This window comes from Periplaneta americana, chromosome 14, assembly GCF_040183065.1.
Source record: "Periplaneta americana isolate PAMFEO1 chromosome 14, P.americana_PAMFEO1_priV1, whole genome shotgun sequence".
Lineage (NCBI taxonomy): Eukaryota > Metazoa > Arthropoda > Insecta > Blattodea > Blattidae > Periplaneta > Periplaneta americana.
In genome coordinates this window covers 30,210,372-30,237,264 of record NC_091130.1, presented here as the reverse complement: position 1 = coordinate 30,237,264, position 26,893 = coordinate 30,210,372, and the positions used below count along the sequence as shown (strand labels likewise).

Sequence of the window (26,893 nt, the reverse complement as noted above, 5' to 3'; positions counted from 1 at the left end):
ACTTCCAAACCGATCGCTTTACTTGCTTCAAGTAAAATTTCCGTGTCTTCCCTAATCGTTTGTGGATTTTCTCCTAACATATTCACGTCATCCGCATAGACAAGAAGCTATAGGCCTATAAATACAGGATATACAAGGTGATTCACGAGGATTTACCGTCCTTTACGGAACTTATTTCCGAAGACATTCTGAGCAAAAAATGTCATATAAACATGGGTCCTATTCTCAATATTTACAGAGTTACGTTTCGTTATTGGAACGCATTGCTGTGAACGCGTGATCTTGGTCAGCGTGCAGTCAGCAGCCAGTGCGAGCGCTACGGAAATCAGAAAGAGCCGTATGCAGTTACGCAGAGCGACGAGTGCCGTTCACAAGCGTGCGGCCAAGTATACTCAAGCGGACGGCGACATTTTTTAAAATGTGTTGTAAACTCTCCAAGACTGTAAATTAGGATGCAAAATTGAACTGCAAATAATTAAGTCGGTGGAAGTGGTGTGATTTGTAATCATTGTTGTGATAAGAGCGTAAGAATAATGTAATTTTCTAGTTAAAAATAGAAAAAAGATGTCTGTACGAAGCAACTAAGGAGTTCAGAGCACATTTTTAGCTTCACAATACTTTCTGATTAAAGAAATTATACTTATGAATGGTTCATTCTCTATTTATATTATTCTTTTACCTTCAAACTAGAGAAAAAACGTATTTTACAAACAACTTTAAATTAGCGTAACTCTGAAAATATTGAGAATAGGAACTATGTGTATATGACAATTTTTGCTCAAAATGTCTTCAGAAATAAGCTCCATAAAGGACGGTAAATCCTCGTGACTCACTCTGTAGATATGAATAAGAATAACGCGTCACACAGCAGTAAAAGTTTTATATAATGCAGAAAACATTGTATATGTATGTACGTACGTATGGCGCAGAGTTAGCCGAACTGTAGAGCATCGGCTTTCTACGCCTGTTAACCGCGTTCGAATTTCGGAAAGTTCAAACGGATCTTGTAGTGGAAAAAGACTGTGTTTGATGGTAGATTTTCGCGAGATACTCCCGTTTCCTTACTAGCATTTCACCATTACTTCATTAATCATCATCAGGCGATGCTATTTAGTTCCCCTCTCATGGTACACCAAGGGCAACGCCTACGGCGGCAAAAAGAACCACAATTTCGGCTTGTCGCTCGTAGGTGGGAGCGCTTGGGTCAGTGACATGAGTACCTGTCACTGAATGCATAAAAAAGTTCTATGTGACCATTATTTAAATATTTCTTGTAAAGAGTGCAAGGATGTAGCGTACTTTGATAAGTAGGAAGTGATATTTTTAAATCCATACATTAATTCGAAGTTAAATCAGTTGACGAAACTTTTCTCAAACTCTTTCTCATGACAGGACTTCAGGTTAAGAGCTACACCCATGAATGAAGCACGGATAATGGTTTCTCCTTAAGTACAATATTTAAATGCGCAATGTGGACATTGCACTGTCTATGGTGAGTGGGTACAAACGCTGTAGATTATTGTAACTGACTTCTCAATGACTGCACGAAAAGGAACGAAAGAACAAAAGAAGGAGCATCCTGCACAAATGAATGTAGGAGCGAACGAGCGAACGAGCGAACATGCGAACGAGTGACCGAACGGTTGGGAAAACGAAGGCACGATGAACAAATAAATGTACGTGTGAACGAAAGAATGAGCATGCGATCTAGTAGTGAGAGGAAACGAGTAAATGAACGTGCAAACAAGTCAAAGAACAAAATATGGAAATATAAGTGAAAAGAAAAAAGGACAAGTAAATTGACGAACTTGTGACTAACTGCAATGAACTGGGTTCGGCCCTCGACAAGTCAAGCCAAGTAATGCCTAAAGGGGGACGCTGAGGTAAATGAAATACCTGCCATTTGAAAAAAAAAAAAAAACGTATTCACAATTAAGGTCACATTATGCAAAAATAAGAGAGAAAAATGCTCGAAGAGAAGAAAATTAGGGACAAATACGGGAGAACCCGGGAAATACGGGAGGGTTGGCAACTCTAGTTCCTGGTGACCAGAGGGACTTTTAGTGATGTGCACCAAACTTGGGGAGTTATCCTTCCGATTGAAGTTTTTCCATTAACATATAAATTGAAAAATACAGAAAATACGATGATCTGAAATCCCACCATTCTTTTGTGAACACCGTATATTATCAGATTGTACGTGCATGGACGTAAACGATGGCGAATCAGTCTGAAACCATATTCAAAAATATTCTCACATTAACTTGAGAGAAATTATTATAAATCTCAATGAGCTTAATTCTGCTCAACGAGTCTAACCTGCTCTAAATAAAATTTCAAATTCCCTGAATACGAAGAAATTAGACTTTCTTCAAAAGGTTCAGGGTTCGATCCATCTTCGTAATCGAAAAATTGAGGAGCCGCAATAAGTGGCCAACTCCGGTTAAAGAAAAGGCGACTAGAACACCTGTGAGTTCTAGCAGCAATCCTATTCCTTCTAGTAGTTACACAGTTTGCTGCTAGATGGCCGGTGCTCGGCTCGACGCTGTTGCATCGTGTGACTGTTGCACCATGAAGTTTACTTTTAGAATACGAACTATACTTCGTTCCATAATGTCTGACAAGAGCTGTAAACATTGCCGGCAGAGAAGGAGAGAAGTATAATTGCTATTCAACCAATGATAGAGATCTCATCCCACGCTTATCTTGAAGTTGGTTGGTCTGAAGCGTTCTACTCCCGCTCAACTTCAAGACTTCCCGCGTGGAATGAGATCTCTGCCATTGGTTGAATAGCAATTGTACTTCTCTCCTCCTCTGCCGGTAATGTTGTCAGACTTTGGCCCAATTGTATAAAACTCCCTGACTAAAGATCAACTTTGATCGAAGATCGAAAAGTGAACCGAGTTCAGACACTTCTTCTATTGTATAAAACTTTTCTGCGATCAAATTACCTTGGTTCAAATGCAATCTACGTTCACGTGAAAAGGATTTGGCAACATCGCATAAACAGGTGAAATACGTGATGCGCGGACAGGTTTGTTCAGTGTTGCCAATCTAGCGACTTTAACTCTTTTTCAACAACAATTTCTTTTAACTTTTATATTGCTTAAATAGGGATTTAGTGACCTTTTTAGCACCCCATAGTGACAAAATTTAATCTTTCTTTGTTGATAATGAGAAATCTAGCGACTTTACAACTACTTTTTGGCGACTTTCCGTACACACTGTTGGAGACACTGGTTTTTTTTTATTTGTGCAATGTAAATAATGGCGGACAATAAGAAGAAGGTTGACTGTTCTCCAAGTTGTTATCATGTTACGGTGTTTGATATTGCTAAACATAATAAAGCTTTATGAAACGACAATTTTCGTTTAGTAATACATTAATTGAACATTTATGAATGTACCTATCATATCCATTAATAATTAATGGTTGTTATAAACATAATATAATTATAGGTTATGTTATTTGATACTGCTGAACACGATAGAGCCTTATAAAATATAAGAATGTTTGTGTATAAGGCAAGAAATTGAAAAGAAATATATATAAATGTACCTAACATATCTATTAATATTAATAATAATGGATATTTTATTTGCACAACCTATCACTCGTATATTTCAAACAGAAAAGAAATAACTGAACTTGGATCATCTAACTTAATCGGAGAAATTTCTTCAGTCAAAGTTGACTTTAGTTTGAGGCAAATTAATCTCAGATTAGACTTTATACAACACAAAATTCCAAGTTCAGCTGAAACAAGGATCAATTTAACCTCTGATCTAAGATTAAATGGTTTATACAATCAGGCCTTTATGGAACAAAGTATAGGTCAGATTAACACTTTAGCATATACAAATTACGAACTCGGAAACACCAAATTAAGAGAAAAATATTTTACACAGATAAGAGTTAAGAAACAGTTGTAAATCCATGTAATATACTCTTCCTGTAAGACAAAGATATTATTTTAATTACTCGTACGTACAACTACATCATCTTCCGCAATTTTTCCTCCGTACATTGTAATGTTTGGAAGAATCCTACTTAAAAGCCCAATTTACTGCAATCATACTATGTGAAATTGAAGCTTCCGGGAAAGCAATTAACTTGTTACTCTTTCCCAGGACTACTACATTGTTAAGATGACAATTTGACATTTAAACTGAAAGACAATACGGATCTGTTCTTGTGAGTTCTGGCTGCAGAATCATCGACGAAAAAGCAATCGTTCTGGGGCAGAACAGTATAGATTCTGTACATTGTGAACCGCTCCACTGGAGATCTTAACGCAGTATCGGTTAGTGGTCGTGAACGAAAGAGAGTTTGTATAATTCGAATCCCAAAGATCTGCATACACGCAAGTCACGCTCAGTCTGGTGGAAGTGAAACTCGGTCTCGTTCATTATGACGAGCATTGACACATTTGGAGCCACCAGGAGTGTGGGAAAGCAAAGTGATTTTTTCTGTTCGTCTCATCATAACATTAGTTTTAAAATGTTTTTAAAAAGTAATTCTTAGAAAAGTTATGTTTTCATAAAAGAATCGCTCCTTTTCAGAATGGCCTCAATCCAAAAATGATACGAGTACATTTGAGAAAAGCTGAAAAAAACTATTCTGTGTTGCCAAAATTCAATAAATGACTTTATGAGCATTGTAATGCCATGGATGTGATAATAATGTATCAATAAAACATAGAAATGATAATCAAAAATTTTTCTGTTTATGTTACAAGTACCTAAAATCCAGAACTTGAGCCCATTTGGAATAAAATGTTTTTTTTTCTGGAAATGTTTACAATATGATGCATAACACAATACAATCTTTAAATACAAATATATATATATATATATATATATATATATATATATATATATATAGTAGGTTATTTTACGACGCTTTATCAACAGCTCAGGTTATTTAGCGTCTGAATGAGATGAAGGTGATAATGCCGGTGAAATGAGTCCAGGGTCCAGCACCGAAAGTTACCCAGCATTTGCTCATATTGGATTGAGGGAAAACCCCGGAAAAAACCTCAACCAGGTAACTTGCCCCGACCGGGAATCGAACCCGGGCCACCTGGTTTTGCGGCTAGACGTGCTAACCGTTACTCCACAGGTGTGGACATATATATACAGTATATATATATATATATATATATATATATATATATATATATATATATATCGCCAATATTCAAGTAATGGTTTTTTTTTTAATTCGCAACAAAACGTCCACTACATAAGCATTGCATTCTCTGTTTGTTTTCTAAAAAACTATACCAAATTTCTAGTACTTCTTTTTTTATAGATTCCAGTTTAACATGGGAAAAACATATCGAATATGACATGCACAAAGTTATCAAGAGTTATATTAAAGAAATTAGTGACTTGCGTTTCCAAAAATTATTTAAGATGTGCCTACTTTTAGTTCTTTCAGTCGATAATCCGATATGCCTTAATTTTCTGGGAGAATGGTACCAAAATTGGAAGTTCCTTGATTTTTCAAAAGAAAGCCATTAGAATTCTATGTTAATCAAACTATCTTGAACATTGTCGACCACCTTTCATACAATCACAGATATTAACAGTCATAAATTTACATGACCTAGTCCTTTACACTCTACATTAACATAGACAATTACTGATTAGTAGCCAATATACAAGATCATGAAATTAGAAATAGTGAACAAATTAATATTCCATACTGTAGATTACATAAAACTAGTACAAATTTTTCTGTTATGGAGATGAAATTATATTTAATTGATGAACTAGTGGGCTTACTCGTGTTAAATATGAAATATTTGTCCGGCTTACAGCTGTTTCAGTGCTTCACGCACCATCATCAGAGCCTACTAGATCGCGGCGTCATCTCGGACTTCTCTGCCTGTTAGGAGGGTGTGTTTTATTGTTGGAAGGTGTTGAAGTGTGGAGTCGAATAGTGTGTGTGTACTGAAATTGATCTGTGTATTGAGGATTTGATCGGGGTGGCAGAGAAGTCCGAGATGACGCCGCGATCTAGTAGCCTCTGATGATGGTGCGTGAAGCACTGAAACAGCTGTAAGCCGGACAAATATTTCATATTTAACACGAGTAAGTCCACTAGTTCATCAATTAATTATAATCAAGTGTTAAAAGTGGTGTACGCAAGATTCAAAATGAAATTATATAATAAGCTTCCCAGTCAATATTATAAGTTACCAACCAATAGTTTCAAAACTAGATTTCATAATTGGTTTTTAATTAATACTTTCTACTCTGTAGATGAGTTTCTAATATAAATTCATATGAAATTGTTTTTAATAAATAAAGTTATTTACATTTAGTTACAAATAATACATTAAGAGTGAGGTGTTTTTAATTAATTTTTAGAGTCTCAAAATATTTTGTGTTTTCATTCTTCTATTAAACTTTACTATTTTCATTTATATGTGTATTTTCAAATGTATGTTTTTTCCCCTTCTGTATTTGTGACGAAGTCTATCACTTTATGTCTAATGGCTTAATAAATTGAATTGAATTGAATTGAATACTTCACTCATCATCTCCATCCTTCGCAGTGGGCCATAAAAGGAACATAGGGAATGGGTTTTTCTGTATCTTTGATTTTATCCTTTTTTATGGAAATCTTCGAAGCTCGTTATTTTTCATTTTTATCAATCTGTTCGGCGAACGAACTTCAAAATTAAACTACACAAAATGTAGTCTAAAGAAAATCATGATTTTTCATGCTTGAACTAATGTAAAATGACCGCTAACAATGGCGCAATTGTTGACACGTTTTCAATGCCAAGTATGTGTCAGGTCACGGATTTTTCAAACGCATCTCGTAAGTCGAATACTTTACAAATTGATGAAATTAGGCTCACATAAAACTAAAATGCCTTTCAATTTCTAAATTTCTAAATTAACATAAATTAAAATTGGTGAAACCGAAGTCAGGACTTTCAACAGTAAATATAAATTAAGATCAAAGTTTTTTTTTTATCTATCTATACTAATAATAAATCTGTAGCCGAAATTTTTCTGGTAATTTTCGATTTTCCAAAAATAATTGGTCCTAACATATATAATTTAACTACCCTGAAACCGAAAATTGCTTTTTTGAAATTTTTGTTTGTATGTCTGTCTGTCTGTCTGCCTGTATGTATGTTTGTTACCTTTTCACGCGATAATGGCTGAACGGATTTATATGAAAATTGGAATATAAATTAAGTTCGTTGTAACTTAGATTTTAGGCTATATGGCATTCAAAATACATTATTTAAAAGGGGGGTTATAAGGGGGCCTGAATTAAATAAATCGAAATATCTCGCTTATTATTGATTTTTGTGAAAAATGTTACATAACAAAAGTTTCTTTAAAAATAATTTCCGATAAGTTTTATTCGTTGAAAAATTTTGATAGGACTGATATTTAATGAGATAAATGAGTTTTAATATTAAAATAACTGTCATCTAAGGCCATGTAATGAATTAAAAAACAAATGACTTCGTCTATAAGGGGCCTTCGACAGTAACAATCGAAAGCTATGAAAGATAACCTACAGAGAATGTTTCTGTGTTTGTATGAAGTAATATCGGAAGCTAAATTAACCGATTTGTATAATTAATTATTATTTCACCATTTGAAAGTGTAGTTTCTCTAGATGGACATAATGCTATAATGTTATTACAGTAACTTGTAAGTGAATTGAGGACAGGTAAGATTAAAATAGCTTCTTATGCACAGAAAACTTGATAGGTTATTCTGTATATTCATTTCCCGTATTTCTTAAAATAATGTTTATGAACATATTCATTTTTATCTCAGAGAATTAACGAACAACGAGAGTGTATTGATTTAATATTCAGTAATAGTACGTTAGCTTAGCAATCCATTATTGTGTAATTCAAATTTTAACTATGCTCAATTGAATCGTGTTAAAATGCAATAAATGCAATAAATGCAATGCAAAAAAAATTGGGTAATGAGCCAAGCAGATTGTTGCGCTGTTGTAAAAGCTGTTCCTCCTGAGATTCAAGACTCCCACAACAAATTAAAAACTTTCTAACTCGAGTACATCCGTTATCAACACACTTTTTACATAATATAATATAATATAATATAATATAATATAATATAATATAATATAATATAATATAATATAATATGTCCACACCTGTGGAGTAAAAGTCAGCGCGTTTGGCCGCGAAACCAGGTGGCCCGGGTTCGAATCCCGGTCGGAGCAAGTTACCTGGTTGAGGGTTTTTTCCGGGGTTTTCCCTCAACTCAATACGAGCAAATGCTGGGTAACTTTCGGTGCTGGGTCCCGGACTCATTTCACCGGCATTATCACCTTCATTTCATTCAGACGCTAAATAACCTAGATGCTGGTACAGCGTCGTAAAATAACCCAATTAAAAAAATAAAAAATATAATATAAACATAATAATAAATCTGTAGCCAAAATTTTTCTGTTAATTTTCGCTTTTCCAAAAATAATTGGTAATAATAATTAAGAAACATGTTAAAGGAATTGTCATTGCACAGAATGAGTGGTCTCTGGATCAAAATGTTCGCATTTTAATATTTAAATGCAATTTAAATTAAGTAACATATTAAACGATTTATCCTTCTATCAAACACGAATGTTCCCTGGATCAAATGTCCTATTTTAATTATGTAATTACTTTATATTTATTTCTAACGGGTGCAGCGGAGCGCACGGGTACGGCTAGTAAATAAATAAATAGATAAATAAATAGATAAATAAATACATAAATAAATAAGTAAATAAGTAAGTAAATAAATAAGAATAAGGTGAAACAAAAGTCATCAGTAAATACAAATTAAGATAAATTAAGACTGGTGAAACAAAAGTAAAGACTTTCATCAGTAAGTGTAAATTAAGATAAAAATGTTTATAAATATATAAGAATGCTATGAAGATGACACACACTTTCTCAATGTATACTTTACGAATTTCTGAACAGCTGAGTTCTTTCACATGCAGACTCTATTACAAACAGGCTTTACTGAAGTCTAGGCGGTAGTACGGGTTTCCGATGCTGATACAGAAGGGGCTTGGGGCTCCGGACCCCTGGGGCTTATCAGACTCGATTGAGGTTGGAACTGTAAGTGCATCAGAAAAAGAGCGATAAGCAGAAAGAAAAAGAGAGAGCTGAAGAGATTGCACTAAACGGAATAGAGATGATTCAACAAAAGAGCATTGAAAGTAGTGACCTATTTTGAGCCCTCTTCCGCCGTTTCTGTGAAATTGACCCACATGATATCGCTGAAATATCTGGCATGTCACCTTATGTATTGCTTTTTTAATTCACGTATTTATTTACTCGAGCAGGGAAGTTAATGTATTCCCCCACTTCTGATGCAAGCAGTTCCACTTAACTCCCCCTTCTCTCTCTTTCTCCTGTCTCATAAATCCGTGTCCTGAAGAAGATGGTAAAGTTCATTACCGTATCCAGTTGCTAGGTCAATGCTGTGATCCCATTCGTACATCTCTGGGCTGTTACACAAATGTTACTTTATGCGAAGTCCCGTTATGGTAGTCTAGTAGTTCAGTGACTTAGGAAGCGGCGAGTTTGCAGTTAAAGCGTCACATTTCCATTCTATTAAGATGAATATATTAAACTTAATTATGCACACTTTATACTCGTACATTGCTGCACTTAACTTTCGGTAGATAATAATTTGAGTGGTTAATTGTTGCAAGTTTCGAGTAATTCAGAACAAAATAACTGTATACCTGTATGTGATGAGTCCAATTGCGAAGTTGACATGAATATGAGGAGTCCGATTCCGAATATCACATGAAAATGAGTCGGATTCCGAAGTTCACATGAATATGATGAGTCCGATTCCGAAGATCACATGAAAATGAGTCGGATTACGAAGTTCACATGAATATGATGAGTCCGATTCCAAAATTCACATGAATATGATGAGTCCGATTCCAAAATTCACATTACTACAAGTCCTATTCCAAAATCACATTAATGTGATGAGTCCGATACCGAAGTTCACTTGAATATGATGAATCCGATCCAAAAATTCACATGAATGTGATGAGTTCAATTCCGAAGTTCTTATGAATATGATGAATCCAATTCCAGAATTCATGTGAATATGATGAGTCCAATTTCTAAATTAACATGAATATGATGACTGATGAGTCTGATTCCGAATTATTACGAAGTTGTTTCTCATTTTGGGAAGCGATATATTTCAACTAGGCTTGCGTAAGCCAAACAAATTTTGATTACAGATGGAAGAAATGAATGTTTGTTATTGTTGTACTCCCACACCGGTATATGCCATTGGTGAAGTTCAGTCCGACAGGTGACTCGGGTGACAATCGTGAATTCGATGTTAACAGCTAGGCCATTCTGCTTGAGTTTTAATATAGTCAGGTTCCATCCCCACTCGAGTACCTGTTAACCCCGAAAGTCCGGAACCTCAAGCCCTTCCCATATTAACCTTTAGGAGCCATGCGTCCATTATAGTGGCCAGCTAGTATTATGGTCATGACGTGATATAATATGTTATAAATTGTATGTTATATAAAATAGGTTGATATTCTTTAATTTTATATAACATTAAGGACATTGCCCTTGATTAAAACATTAATTATTTTTTTCTTAAAAAGAAAAGGAGCAAAATCATTTCAACTGCAGTTTCTTGAAAGACAAGCTTAGTGACGAAACTACACAGTATTTTTATTTTGTGCTACAGAATGTATCAACTAGTCCCTTCCGCCACTGGATGGATGGACGGCACCGCTCCACTCCCCCTTTCGCCATAACAATACAGACGAAGTAAGGCATATCTCCTTTCTCTCTCTTTTCACAGTGAGACAAGATACATCACACAGCTTTTAGTAGAAGTAATATTTTAATCGACCACATCTGTGACTCATCGCTGGCGCGCTGTTTCCATCTCGGCGACCTGGGTTCGATTCTAGGCTAGGTCGTGATGGAATTTGTATTGAACAAAGCAGATGTTCAATAGGCTTTTCACGAGGTACTCCCCTGTCCCTCTAGCATTCCACGAATACTATCTAATAATAATCCGTGGCGCTACAGCCCGTGAAGGGCCTAGACCGACCAGCCGGCTGCTGGCCTCACGCCCACATACCGAAGCAGAGGTGGACGATCATCCAACCAGAATGGAGGTATCGTGTGGTTAGCACGAGCCGTTATAGCTGGTATTCGCAACCGGATTTCGCTACCTATCATAGCTCCCCAAGTGCATCACGATGCTGGGTGGGCACCGGTCCCATACATTGGCCGAAATTTCATGAGAAAATTTCTTCCCCCATGAGGACTCGAAACAGCGCGCATTCCGTAACGCGATTCCTAGGAGGTATGCCTTAGACCGCGACGCCACGGCGCGGGACACGAATTCTATCTACTTTCCCTTTATTTCATCTGTCATCTGAAATAGTAAAAAAGGCTGGGGTGAAATCTTCGGGTAATATGGGTTTCCGACATTAACCCTTAGAAGCCGGAAGTCTTATACTATTATTGCACGCAAATGTCTAACTATTAACCAAGGATTCGTATACCTGCATAATCGGGTAAATTCGTGTTGGGTTCGTTAGCCGAGGGGTTTAAGGCGCACAAGATATGTCCGGCCAGCACATCGTGCTTAAGATCGCAAGTTCGCGTCCCAGCCACTGAAGTCAATTGATACTGTAGTAAAGAATGGGGAGGGCCCATGTAAAACAATCGGTGTAATGGTAAGCATGGAAGCTGACGGAATTTCAGTTGACTGCAGTTGAAATGATTTTGCTCCTTTTTTTAAGAAAAAAAAAATTAAAAATATTTTTTTAATCAAGTGCAATGTCCTTAATGGTATATAAAATTAAAGAACATCAACGTATTTTTATATAACAATTTATAACATATTATATCACGTTATGACTATAATACTAGCTGGCCACTATAATGGACGCATGGCTCCTAAAGGTTAATATGGAAAGGACTTGGGGTTCCGGACTTTCGGGGTTAACAGGTACTCGTGTGGGGGTGGAACCTGGCTCTATTAAGACTGAGGCAGAATGGCCTAGCTGTTAACATCGAATTCACGATTGTCACCCGAGTCATCTGCCGGACTGAACTTCACCAATAGCATATACCGGTGTGGGAGTACAACAATAACAAACATTCATTTCTTCCGTCGGTAATCAAAATTTGATCGGCCTAGGTGAAAGCCTAGTTGAAATATATTCGCTTCTCAAAGTGAGAAACAACTTCGTAATATTTCGGAATCAGATTCATCAGTCATCATATTCATGTTAACATAGAAATTGGATTCATCATATTCATATGAATTCTGGAATCGGATTCATCATATTCATAAGAACTTCGGAATTGAACTCATCACATTTATGTGAATTTTGGGATCGGATTCATCACATTCAAGTGAACTTCGGAATTGGACTCATCATATTCATGTGAACTTCGGAATAGGATTCATCATATGCATGTGAACTTTAGAATCGGACTCATCATATTCATGTGATCATCGGAATCGGACTCATATTCATTTGAACTTCGGAATCTGACTCATATTCACGTGAACTTCAGAACATGAATCATATTCATGCTAACTTCAGAATCGGAGTCATATTCATGTGAACATATTTACTTTTAAATAATTTATTAAGAAAACAGTAGGATTATAGACAATTATTTTCAGTAAATGCTCCAAATTAACGATTTTGTACGACACATGGGAAATTAAGAGTAATTTATTATCTTCCTTAGTTGTTCTTATAATGACTTCCTATGCTCTTCAGAAAATGTATCAATTTTGTAAATCGTTTAAGAAAACGATATTGTTAAGAAGGTCACTTCGTGACAGCTGCTGACATTGTTTTTGAATGACATTCTGAAAGTATTATGAGTTGTTGGCATTCGTAGTACTTGAAAGGAGGAGAAATCGTTTATTTAAGCATGGCAAAGAAGTGCAATCGGCCAATAGTTCAACGAGCTGCAAGTTTTCATCAGAACTGCATAGAGTCAACAAGTGTATTTCAAGGAATACGGACTCTAGACGAGACTGGAGAAACTAGCAGCAAGTAAACCTACAATCCAGTTCCATATTAGTCAGAGAAAATATTCATCTGTCATTCTTTCTGTAGTAAGAAATGTCTTTGCTGGCTGTCTGAGATGAAATGACATTTTAATCTGTTAATTAAAAAAAGGACAGGTCGTAATCTAATTGCGAGGAATAATCCCTTTGGTCTGTCCTATGCTCAACCGTAGGGAAAGAATAAAACAATATAAAAGGCCGATTTCAGGTTAGCTAATTCTTCATTAAATATAAGTCCTCTTTAAATCGTTCCGCGTTTCACCGTGTCAAATTAAGAGCCATTTTGCTAATGACGCCTTATTATTGCAATATAGCCAAATAGAACATATTTTGAGGAAGAATCAAGCAGTTTTCAAGTTTTTGTGCCATAGACGAACATACAGAACCGGTGTCGATTTCAAGAGACCTTGTACAACACATGGGAAACTTAGAGTAATTTATAATCTTCCTTAGTTCTTACAATGACTTCCTATGCCTTGGCACAATAAAGTGAGAAGCTCCATCGCAACCACTCTTCGGAAGGCAAAGTGGGTGGTTTACGAAGAAGTGCACTGCTTGGCTGAGAATGGGTCAACGAGAAGAGCAGACATTAAAGCCATTGATCGCCGGAATCAAAGAAGCCCCATTCTTGACCCCACTGTCCGTTTTGAGAAGGATGATCAACAAGCCAATAACGTTAACGATGAAAAGAAGTCTATTTACAATCCATGTATTCCTCACTTCAGTGAGAGATACAAAATGAATATTAATACATTGGAAGTGAAAGACGCTAGGGAAACTTCATTTAAGTTAACCAAAACCATTCTCCTTGCTCTTAAATTTTCTAATGAGGATATTAACAAAATTTGTCTAATGTTATTGAGAGATTCATTATCCATTTTACACAGTCACTTGTATAACACTACGTAATATATATTTTTTACTTCATTTCATTACTCTTCATTGTACTTTCATTTCATGTTTCTCCGAAATCAAATTGCACTTTATTTTTAAATTTATAATTGTTCCGTATTCCCTCCGCAAATCATATTGTATTTTATTTTTAAGTTAACCTCTGCTTTGTACTCTGGATCCTAGTGGTCAGCCGTAGATGTCGGCCAGATGTCTCAAATTTGTGGAATTAGTAGCAGACTATTACTGAACAAATAACAATAACAATATTCAGGGGATATTTTCATATTCTTATATACACGTATGGATCATATAAGGAGACAAAGAGGAAAGCGGAAAATAGGAAAGATTGGAGAAAGCAGGGTTTGAAGCGAAAGACCTGGTCTTGAGCAAAACATTGAATGAATGAATGAATGAATGAATAATGAATGAATATACACTGTACCAGTTAATTCTTAATATTGTCTAAGGCTCAAATACAGTAGACATAATTCTGTTTCAATGTATTATTATCATCATTATCACTATTATTATTATTATTATTGTTATTATTATTATTATTATTATTATTATTATTATTATTCTATGCGGCTGACGTGAATATGTTAGGAGAAAATCCACAAACGATTAGGGAAAACACGGGAATTTTACTTGAAGCAAGTAAAGAGGTAGGTTTGGAAGTAAATCCCGAAAAGACAAAGTATATGATTATGTCTCGTGACGAGAATATTGTACGAAATGGAAATATAAAAATTGGAAATTTATCCTATGAAGAGGTGGAAAAATTAAAATACCTGGGAGCAACAGTAACAAATATAAATGATACTCGGGAGGAAATTAAACGCAGAATAAATATGGGAAATGCCTGTTATTATTCGGTTGAGAAGCTTTGATCATCCAGTCTGCTGTCAAAAAATCTGAAAGTTAGAATTTATAAAACAGGTATATTACCGGCTGTTCTTTATGGTTGTGAAACTTGGACTCTCACTTTGAGAGAGAAACATTGGTTAAGGGTGTTTGAGAATAAGGTGCTTAGGAAAATATTTGGGGCTAAGAGGGATGAAGTTACAGGAGAATGGAGAAAGTTACACAACACAGAACTGCACGCATTGTATTCTTTACCAGACATAATTAGGAACATTAAATCCAGACGTTTGAGATGGGCAGGGCATGTAACATTTAAGGACGAATCCAGAAGTGCATATAGTGTGTTAGTTGGGAGGCCGGAGGAAAAAAGACCTTTGGGGAGGCCGAGACGTAGATGGGAGGATAATATTAAAATGGATTTGAGGGAGGTGGGATATGATGATAGAGACTGGATTGGTCTTGCTCAGAATAGGGACCTATGGCGGGCTTATGTGAGGGCGGCAATGAACCTCCGGGTTCCTTAAAAGCCAGTAAGTAAGTTATTATTATTATTATTATTATTATTATTATTATTATTATTATTATTATTATTATTATCATTATTATTATTACTATTAGTAGTAGTAGTAGTAGTAGTATTGTTAAAGGATTGACTGTTATTTATTACTTTATTACTTATTTCAATCCGTTCATTAGAAACACAAATCTTAAGTAAGTTATTTTACGATACTTTATCGACTGCGATGGTTATCTAGCGTCTGAGAGAAATGAAGGTGATAGTGCCAGCTAAATGAATCCAGGGTCCAGCGCCGAAAATTACCCAGAACTTGCTCTTAATGGGTTCAGAAAAAAAACTCGGAGAAACCTCAATCAGGTATAACTTATTCAATCAGCATTTAAACCTTAAAACAAATAGTATTTATTTATCCTAATTCCACCTATGTTATATATTTTTATTTTAGTAGGTTATTTTACGACGCTTTATCAACATCTTAGGTTATTTAGCATCTGAATGAGATCAAGGTGATAATGCCGGTGAAATGAGTCCGGGGTCCAGCACCGAAAGTTACCTTGCATTTGCTCATACTGGGTTGAGGGAAAACCCCGGAAAAAACCTCAACCAGGTAACTTGGCCCGACCGGGAATCGAACCCGGGCCACCTGGTTTCACGGCCAGAGGCGCTAACCGTTACTCCACAGGTGTGGACCCTATCTTATAAATGATAAACATTATCATAGGAATTCTCTCAAATTTCCTGCCACTTTTTTATTGCACTACGGCAATTTCAATTTTACTGAATGGCAGCGAGAAGTGGACAATGATCAATAGAGGCAACATAGAATGCAAGCGACAGATACGCAAATTTAACTATAAGGGCTACTCAATACTATGGTCGACCTATAAATGAAGACACTTGGTAAAAATTTGAAGTACCGGTAAATAGGTGCTTTATTAGAAGAAACTAAACACAGAAAGAGCTGGAACTCCTACATACAGTATACGAAATGAAAGAAGAAAGCATATCAAAGTCGATATTAGAATAAGAAAGAAAAACTCATCGACCCTTTGGTTGTTTCAGAAAACTATGTATAGTAGGTAATGTAGTGCGGAAACAGGCTTTAGCTTATAAATTGGAAGATTTTTTAAAATGAGAATTGAATTGAAAGAGAAGTGGGAGGAGAAATTTAAAAGATACGCAAATCGCGTCCTCGCAAAGGGTTCGGGGCTGAAAGAAACTAAATATGTGAGCTCCAAGCCTGTTGGCCACTAGTCTCACTCCGGGTTACGCTGCTCCACTGAAGGAGCTGTAGAAAATTTTGAAGGGGAAAAACCGAAAATGGACGTAACCTCTTTGGTACAACATACGCGAGAGGACGGAAATGTGATCAAATTGATCACGGGACGGGACGAGGAAAAATGACTGGTGTAAATCTGCAGATTGAAAGGAACTGCGTCATTTCGCAGTGCAGGAGGAGTCGATAAGACTCGTTTGTTTGCCGCTAGAATGGCAGGATTAATCTTGCATATTGAAAGGAGCTTTACCTTTTCGCATTGCAAGTGGAGTCAAGAAGACTCAGTCGTCTGTTGTTCGATGAGAAGGCAGGTGAAGGCCGTCAGAAGAGACGCCGTGAATTCTAAATTTTTTTAAACGTCCAAAGCTGTTTATATGTTGCTTCATATAGGATGTTTCTTTCTTTGATTGAGTTTCCTAATTCCATTGTGCTGTATTCTATTTAAAAATTTCATATCTGTACACCTTTGTTTTAAAAGAATTTAATGGGAGATAAAGCAAAATCTGGATTATCATAATGCAATTTTCATTTAATTTTCCATAGTACGCCTCACAGGAAGTGTCGAATATAATCTACACTAACGTTATTAAATAGGGGAGACAGTTGAACCTCTAGCATAGCGTACCTTTGATAATTTTTTTTTTTTTTTTTTTTTTTTTTTTTTTTTTTTTTTTTTTTTTTTTAGCTACTACCTAGAGGACTCAAACTGAATTAGGTTGTAGAGAAAGTCGCTAAGTAGCTCTGGTCGTAGTTTCGGTTTGATTTATTGCAAAGTGTGAGTTCTGTGAACAAAAGAATCTTTTTTAGTACCAATAGTAAACATTTCGTTCATTGATATATGTTACCTAATATAAAGCCAGATTGTATTTGTTACTATCCATTAAGTACAATGTGTTCCGTATCATCTGGTGAGTAATAACATATTTTAATTTCCATGATTTATCCGAATCTCTAGTTTTGGGAGCCATATTTGTTTAAACGTGCACTCTTTCGTACCTTTGAACACAGAACATCTTGTACAATGGAACATGTTCCAAGGTACATAATACTATTGGTTTTTGTCTTTCTTTTATTTTAAGATCATGTCACGAAGTAAATCTGGAATTAAGAGGCTCCAATTGATCCGGATACCTTGAAGAAAGCTGTTGAAGCAATTCTTGTTCCTCCAGGAAATAAAATCTAAATCAGAGAAACCTGCTATGGCTTATGATTGCAAAAACATTTTAAATATGATTGTCAGTTCTTACAAATACAGAGCATATCAAAAGTCCGGTAACATTTTCAATATTTTATTACACATAAACTACTAATGATAGCACTTTCAAACACACGTCAGTTTAAAGTCAAACTCTCAAAGTTCTGTTTACACCTTACAGAGATTTAATGTGTGAACCACGAGTGACTCGGCAGATGTCCAAACGATAATCAAACTCTTCCCATACCCTTTTCAATATATCCTCTGTGACCGTGGCGGCAGCTTCTCGAATTCTGGTTTTTAGTTCCTCTAAATCACGTGGCAAAGGCAGTACAAACACACGGTTCTTTAGGCACCCCCATAGAAAAAAGTCACATGCAGTCATATCGGGTGACCTTGGTGGCCATGTCATGAAACATCTGTCCCTTACTCCAGCACGTCCTATCCAACGATCAGACATGTCCGTATTCAGGTAAGCACGAACTGCATTGTGGAAATGTGCCGGAGCCCCATCTTGCTATATTCCCACCTTTATTCCATGTGTTCCAACTTACAAGAGGATATGTTCCAAGATACATGAACCTGTTGCACCTTTGAACATATTACTTCTTTTTTCATCCTTAATAGATATGTAGAACAGGAAAATATATAGAGGAAGTTGTAAAGGAATCTTCAATAATTATTTAAAGTATTTTTTACTTTAAGAAATATCATTTCTCAAAATTAAAAAAAAAAATTAATGCGAAAAGTGTTTAAAGATACAACAGTCTCCCCTACACGAAAATGATGGGTTCAATGAAATAGTGGGAAGGGCGCTCTTAGAGCGCTAAAAGCAATTCAACATAGACTGGCGACGTGATTAGACCAGAGATGTCAAAGCGCCTGCACTGCGTTCTCTCAAGAACCCGCACAACATTTCCTGAAGAGCTATTATTGTACTTTAACTTACTAAAAAGTGAACCTTGTTGGATTTGTATTGCTTGTAGTATGAGCACGTAATACAGGCGCTTTGACGTCCTTGAATTAGGCTATACTGCAGCAGCTGGCCCGGTACGACGCCACGGAAGACGCGTGAACAGCGGCGCTGACTTTCAGAGCTCTACTTAGCCTTCCAAACAACACGGGTCTGCGAATGAGTTGCAAAAACACAAATGACGAGGAATGGAGGTGCCAAAGGAAAACACAGTTCCAACATTTTACGGTCTGTTTGGTGACTTCTGAGTGTGAAACGGCTTTCATTCAATTATCCAGAACACATTAAAGTAATTTGATTTTTTTGTAAGTTCTAATTACACGAAGTACAAAGAGAAAGTATTTTGAAGCTAAAAGAACATCGATATTGAAATTCTCAAGAAAATACTCCTTCGACAAATCCACAACACCTGCTACTTCCAAATTTTTACATAGTCAAAAAATGGCTGGAAAATTCTGCCTGGAGGCTCTCAATTAGTGACAGGATTCTTCTATGTGCCGTAAATATAGTCTAATATATGGGATCCCAGCTCTTCATTCCAATATTTTTAGTTTGTTATTTAATGCCACTGTATCAGCTACTAGGTTATGAAGCCAATTGGCTTGTCGTCAGCACATCTCATCCTGCTCAAGGTTTTTCCGTCGTTTCCCTTGAATAATAAGAAAAATGTCGGGACGAGCACTAAAAGAAATGGACCACGGACTACTTCCCTTCCCCACACTCTTTTCTCTTCTACTATCACAAAGAAATGGCTAATTTCTTAGATAATCCTATAATATGATAATAGGGGAAAATAAATATACTGTAAGTTCACAGGGCTAACGGCTTCGAAGCTGGGTACCTGTTTCTTATGAAGTGCATAGGTAGCAATATAGCAAGGGGGCATGAGATAGTTACTCTGCCTGCCATAATAAAATTCACTTCAATTAAATCCCCCAACTTACTTACTTACTTACTTACTGGCTTTTAAGGAACCCGGAGGTTCATTGCCGCCCTCACATAAGCCCGCCATAGGTCCCTATCCTGAGCAAGATTAATCCAGTCTCTATCATCATATCCCACCTCCCTCAAATCCATTTTAATATCTTCCCATCTACGTCTCGGCCTCCCTAAAGGTCTTTTCCCCTCTGGCCTCCCAACTAACACTCTACATGCATTTCTGGATTCGCCCATACGTGCTACATGCCCTGCCCATCTCAAACGTCTGGATTTAATGTTCCTAATATGTCAGGTGAAGGATACAATTCGTGCAGCTCTGTGTTGTGTAACTTTCTCCATTCTCCTGTAACTTCATCCCTTTTAGCCTCAAATATTTTCCTAAGAACCTTATTCTCAAAAACCCTCAATCTCTGTTCCGCTCTCAAAGTGAGAGTCCAAGTTTCACAGCCATACAGAACAACCGGTAATATACAGTAATTGTATTATAAATTCTAACTTTCAGATTTTTTGACAGCAGACTAGATGACAAAAGCTTTTCAACCGAATAATAACAGGCATTTCCCATATTTATTCTCCGTTTAATTTTCTCCCGAGTGTCATTTATATTTGTTACTGTTGCTCCAAGATATTTGAATTTTTCCACCTCTTCGAAGTATAAATCTCCAACTTTTGTAGTTCCATTTCGTACAATATTCTGATCACGAGACATAATCATATACTTAGTTTTTTCGGGATTTGCTTCAAGTAGAATTTCCGTGTTTTCCCTAATCGTTTGTGGATTTTCTCCTAACATATTCACGTCATCCGCATAGACAAGAAGCTGATGTAACCCGTTCAATTCCAAACCCTCTGTGTTATCCTGTACTTTCCTAATGGCATATTCTAATTAAATTCCCCAAAGTAAAAAAAATACTAGGTTATTTAGCGTCTTTTGAATTAGTGATATCGAGATGGTATTTGGCGAGATGAGGCCGAGGATTCACCATATGATTACATGTCATTCGCCTTACAGTTGGGAGAACGTCAATAGAACCTGTACCCGAGAGCAGCTGCAAATCAGTCGGCAAGAGCGTCTCTCGCCTAAGCTACAATGGTGGCGATACCAATGTTAAAAAGTTATACATGGTGTTTTGAAACAAGATTCCATTATTTAGAGAGGCGGTAGTATGCATCAAAACAAGAAGTAAAATTCCTATAAACATGGGTCCTAAAATTAATATCTTCTGAGAAATTACTAAATGTTTACCGTCATTTTAAGAGCAGCGTATCTTCCGCTGTGAGCTCTTTGACAAGAAACAAATGAGGAAACAGAATGAAACCGTTTGTCACTGCGTGTTACAGATACGGAGCTAACTTACCTGGCAGGTACAGTAGACCTAATATTACTGAAGTAGTACGATTATGAACTCTAGTCTGTTTAAGCGTCCTCTTGAGACAAACACAAACAAAGGTATGCTGTGTAATATGTAGTGACAAACAGCTGCATCGTTTCTTCATTTGCTTCTTGCCAAAGAGCTCACAGTGAAAGATATGCTACTCATACAGTGACTGTAAACATTTGCTCATTTTTCAGAAAATATTAATTTAGGATCCATGTTTATAGGACTTTTATTTCTGTTTTGATGCGCCTCTTTAAATGTTGGGAACTTTTCTCAGAAGATTCTGTATAATCAAAATTGAATTTAACTGTCTTGTATTTTTTCAAGAATTATCTTACTGATCTTCTAAATTGTTTTATACATTACAGAACCATGAAATGTGCAAAATTTTACGTAAAATGTTCAGTATTTCTCCATTTTCTCTTTTTCGCAGAACAAAGGAAAAATTTCCCCGAAAAAAGGAAAATAAAATTTCCCTCTACTTGCCATCACTATCATCATCAATCAATGAAAATAGATAAAACCAAGATTAAGCGAACGAAGGATATTCCTAGATTCTTTTTTTTTTTTAATAATGGTGGGTACTTGACTATTCCTCATTCACCCATATGAAGTCAGTTGTGTGGACGAGTTTACCGACAAAGTCATTGTCCAGGGTGCGCCATAGGAGGCTGGTCTACGCTACGTCTGCGATGAGATGACGATGGAGATTTATTGGGATGTCACAGGGAAACCGGAGCTCCCGGAGGAAACCCCATGTTGCCTGGACCACGGGCTAGTCCAACACAAGTTATAAATCGGAAGTACGCCGAGATTCGAACCCGGGTCCACAGGATTATAAGTCCAGCTCTCTAGCCCAGGGATAGGCAACCGGGGAGGGTGGGACGTTCTGTTGTGATCGTGTACTCCGTGTTTACACACATGGGCTATGTCTCTACTGACTTTCAGTGAAGGCTTAAATGCACATTTTTTCTTATTTTTTCCGCAATTCGTAATGAAGCCCTTATGACATTCTCAGTGTCTGGGACTCCACAAGTAGATTCTTTTTTATCCTTTAGTCTTTGTAATCTATCTTCACCTACAAATAAAAATTATAGAATTATATAAATGCAATTGAAAATAATGTTTCCAGTGCTATTTCAATATTGCCAAATGTCATACCTAAAGGTATGTGTTGTCCGTAGTCACAATGATGATACCTTTCAAATGACGTTTGATATTGAATTGAGATATAAACTGCAAAGTTTAGAACAAATGAGACACTTTACTTGATCGTTCTCTTTGACACGAAAATATTACAATTCCCATGATTCGTGAAATAAATATCTGGACATCTGTGGATAAGCCATTGAAAATTACAATAACTCACAAGGCCGCCACCACTGTGAATGTTATATTTAGGCAATGATGTCAAAGCAAGCGCATTTTCCTGACCTTGACGTCGTGCGCGGGCATCAAGAGCTAGATATGGAAGGAGGAAGGGTTGTACAGGGACATAATTTTATTTTTACTTCAATTTTTGTTGTACCTGAGTTTTTTAATGTACTTCACTCCACCCCTTCTACTAATGAAGTTCCAACTCCACACAGAACCAAGACCGCAGATAGTAAGCAGTACTGAGTTACTGAGTATAGTACGTTCCAGAAATATGTTCGCGTTTTCCAGTGACGAAAGAGCTTTCAATATTGAATCATATTTTCGCACAGATACTGTCCGTTTGCCTACGTCGCATCCCGATTTCCCCCACCTGCTTCTGCTCTCCCCTCTGTAAAAGCTGGGCTGTCTTAGCTCTTTTCTGAAAACATTAATTTCTCTTAGGAATTGGGCGTTTACGTAATATTACACAGCTGTTTAATTTAACTTAAATAAAAGGGCCTCGTTAAATAATTAACTGTCACGTGATTTCCTCCCTTTCTACAATCCTGCGGCATAACCACTTGGACGGACAGTAGATAGCATGTCTGAGTAATTTTATATTTTCGGGTCGGGCAGAAGTGAAGATTGAATTTACAGTACGTAGAGTAGGTACAGAATTATTTCAACATGAGTTACTAGTACGAAGGACGAAACTGGCAATTGGAATTAGATGCAATAGTCTATAGTGCGATAATATGCACAAAAGAACTGAAGCCTGTATCGAACTGAACGGCCACCATTTTCAAAATTGTATTTAAATATTCATATTATAATTATTTTTCAATTTAACTTCTTTCTCTATATTGTACGCTAATGTGTTGTAGACAGTATAATATACACCGCATAATGAATATGTTCGCATGGATAACTCACTTCGTGAGTAAAAACACTTATTCTTAATACAGTACTGTATTTTCATTAAAGAAAAACCTAATGAAAATTATCAAACTCAAAATCGCGATATTTCCTAGTTTACGTAAATGGATGAACTACTTTTCTTCCATCCTATATCTAATAGAGTGATTTGTGTTTTACGCCAGTATCATCGAACTCCAGTCTTGGAGGGGGGAGCAAGCGGTGTTTCCGGTTCTCTAAAGGTATAGACAGGTTAATATTAAAAATGTTAGTAAAATAAAATGATGTCCCTGTATATATGAATAAGCAGTCTGTTGGATTAAGAAGACAGTGGTGTAGAAACTTCAAACGGAACGTGAAATTTTATGTCGTTATTTTTATATGGCTCTTTCTGTTTAATATTATCTATATTGTTTGTAAAAAAAAGTATTTACACCAATTTTTTAATATTGCAGTTGTGTTTTAAACGTTAATAACATAATAAAGATTTAAGAAGGAATATTCACATAAATTCCATAGCAGTTTAACTATGCTGTACTAAGTGAATGAAACACATCATTCATAAAGAAAGTGATATTCCAAAGAAAGAGATTGAGTATGCCATGATAAGTTGGAATTTATATTGATGGTATCTTTAGCCTTACAAAAGTAATCAATAAACTAATCAGAACAGTATTACAGTACAAAGCAAAGTTACCTAGATAGGCCTACAGTGTCTATCATTCTTATTCGTACTTATCTAATTTAAATGAATAACACAACATATCGTAAAAAAATAATTATATTTATACATTAATACTAGTGTACTATACTTTAAAACCGGTTTTTTAGAATATTTATTTACGGGCAGGGCATAGTTGCGCCCCACGGTCAGATAAGATGTAGGAGATAAAAAAGGGTCCCTGTTTTGTGTTCATAGTTGCGCCCCGTTCCCATCAGGTAGAGAAAAGGGGCACGGCATAGTTGCGCCTCGATGAAATAGGTAGAGAAAAAGACATTACGCCAACTCGAGCCTCGTAATCAACCAACCTTATTGATTTCTTATTCGATTTAATATTTATTAAAATGAACACCATGAAGTTGGCAGTGCTTTATTAATTGCTTTTCTACTGTTTATGCAGTGATTATCGATAGCCTACCGTTAAAATGAACACCATGAAGTTGGCAGTACTTTATTAACTGACATATTCAAATGAGTGAGCCGTTGGAATATGGGGCCTTAGCTGTTTTGACATTTTATTAGTGTTTTTCACACCGTCTGTGGCGTATAGTGAGGTTAATTTAAAATGAATGTTAAGTTTAGTGAAAAGACTAAAGAGTCAAAAATTCACAATGGTTCTAAGTTTCAATTATCGAAACCCTGTACCGTAGGGTTAAGATATCGATGTACAAACAAAAAATGCAGTTCATTTATTGTGTGTGATCGATAAAAAATTGTTATTTTAAATAGCAAAATTGATCATATGCTAGGCCTACATGATTTCAATGCAGCTATCACTAATATTTTTAAGTAATTTATTTATTTTATGACAATCACTTTCGTGTGTCCTATGCTCATCGGGGCGCAACTATGCCATGTCCATTCTGCTACCTGATTTCTTCGGGGCGCAACTATGCCATGACCCTTCTGCTACCTGATTTCTTCGGTGCGCAACTATGCCATGACCCTTCTGCTACCTGATTTCTTCGGTGCGCAATTATGCCATGTCCCTTCTGCTACCTGATTTCTTCGGGGCGCAATTATGCCATGTCCCTTCTGCTACCTGATTTCTTCGGGGCGCAACTATACCATGTCCCTTCTGCTACCTGATTTCTTCGGGGCGCAACTATGCCATGTCCCTTCTGCTACCTGATTTCTTCGGGGCGCAACTATGCCATGTCCCTTCTGCTACCTGATTTCTTCGGGGCGCAAATATGCCATGTCCCTTCTGCTACCTGAATTCATCGGGGCGCAACTATGCCATGTCCCTTCTGCTACCTGATTTCTTCGGGGCGCAACTATGTCATGTCCCTTCTGCTACCTGATTTCTTCGGGGCGCAACTATGCCATGTCCCTTCTGCTACCTGATTTCTTCGGGGCGCAACTATGCCATGTCCCTTCTGCTACCTGATTTCATCGGGGCGCAACTATGCCATGTCCCTTCAGCTACCTGATTTCTTCGGGGCGCAACTATGTCATGTCCCTTCTGCTATCTGATTTCTTCGGGGCGCAACTATGCCATGTCCCTTCTGCTACCTGATTTCTTCGGGGCGCAATTATGCCATGTCCCTTCTGCTACCTACTTTCTTCGGAGCGCAACTATGCCATGTCCCTTCTGCTACCTGATTTTTTCGGGGCGCAACTATGCCATGACCCTTCTGCTACCTGATTTCTTCGGGGCGCAATTATGCCATGTCCCTTCTGCTACCTGATTTCTTCGGGGCGCAACTATGCCATGTACCTTCTGCTACCTGATTTCTTCGGGGCGCAATTATGCCATGCCTAGGTCTCCCAATTGACCGCGGGGCGCAACTATGCCATACCGTTATTTACAATCAATTTTTATTTTAATCCCTAAACAACAAAAATATTAATAAATACATTACTTTGAAAATAAAATTGGATGTCATTTATATTCGTACACTTGTGTAATGTTGATATATTCGGGGGTCCGTGCCCTAATGGTAATAACGAGTGCTACACAAACAGTGCATTACCCTCTGCTCTAGGGTTTATTTTGCTCCAGCAATCAGTTCTGTTCAAAATGGGCAAGTCGAAGGAACTCAGTGCCGAGCTAAAGGTTATGATAGTTACACTGACTCTTAAAGATTATTCTTTAAGGAAATTAGGCGATATAGTAAATAAAATCCATTCTACGATAAAATACATGTTTAATAAATTCAAATACCTTGGATCTACTGCAAATCAGAAGAGGAAACCAAAATAAAAAATACTAAATGAGAAGGGAAGAATGTTTTATCATAAGACAGATACAATTAAGTCGATGCTTAAATGTGCCGAAACTAGCCTTCTCATGACAAAAACCACAAACCACAAGAAAGATTGTTAGTGTGTCCTATATAAATATTTGTTCGCCCAATTACGGAATATGGAGCAGTAGGTTGGGATCCGTATGGACAAAACCAAATCGATTCAATAGAAAAGGTCCAACGCAAGGCAGCAAAATATGTCAAAATGGGGAAGGGACATGGTGAGGAGATAGTAAAAGACTTAGGGTGGGAACTTCTCAAGTCAAGGCGACGAAAAACCAGACTCACCGCATTGTTTAAGGCACAAATGGGACACAAAGTATGGACCGATATCAATGCTAGATTAGCAACACCATCATACTTAGGAAGGACTGATCATATTAGGAAGTTTAAATGTATAAAACAAAGAACAGACGTGGCAAAATTTTCTTTTGTTAACCGCACAATAGTAGGCTGGAACAGCTTACCTGCTGCAATCTTTCAGGGTGGTCCTCTTAAAATCAATACATTT

The 26,893-nt window shown here is 36.7% G+C and overlaps 2 protein-coding genes across 3 annotated transcripts in view; one reads left to right on the top strand and one right to left on the bottom strand.

The window, feature by feature from the left end:
- The window catches only part of LOC138713236 (probable tubulin polyglutamylase TTLL9), a 616,516-nt gene that overhangs the window by 297,378 nt on the left and 292,245 nt on the right, over nt 1-26,893 (bottom strand). The window lies entirely within an intron of this gene.
- Nucleotides 1-26,893, top strand: part of pip (heparan sulfate 2-O-sulfotransferase pipe) — a 239,157-nt gene that overhangs the window by 133,036 nt on the left and 79,228 nt on the right. The gene's annotated exons all lie outside the window — the stretch shown is intronic.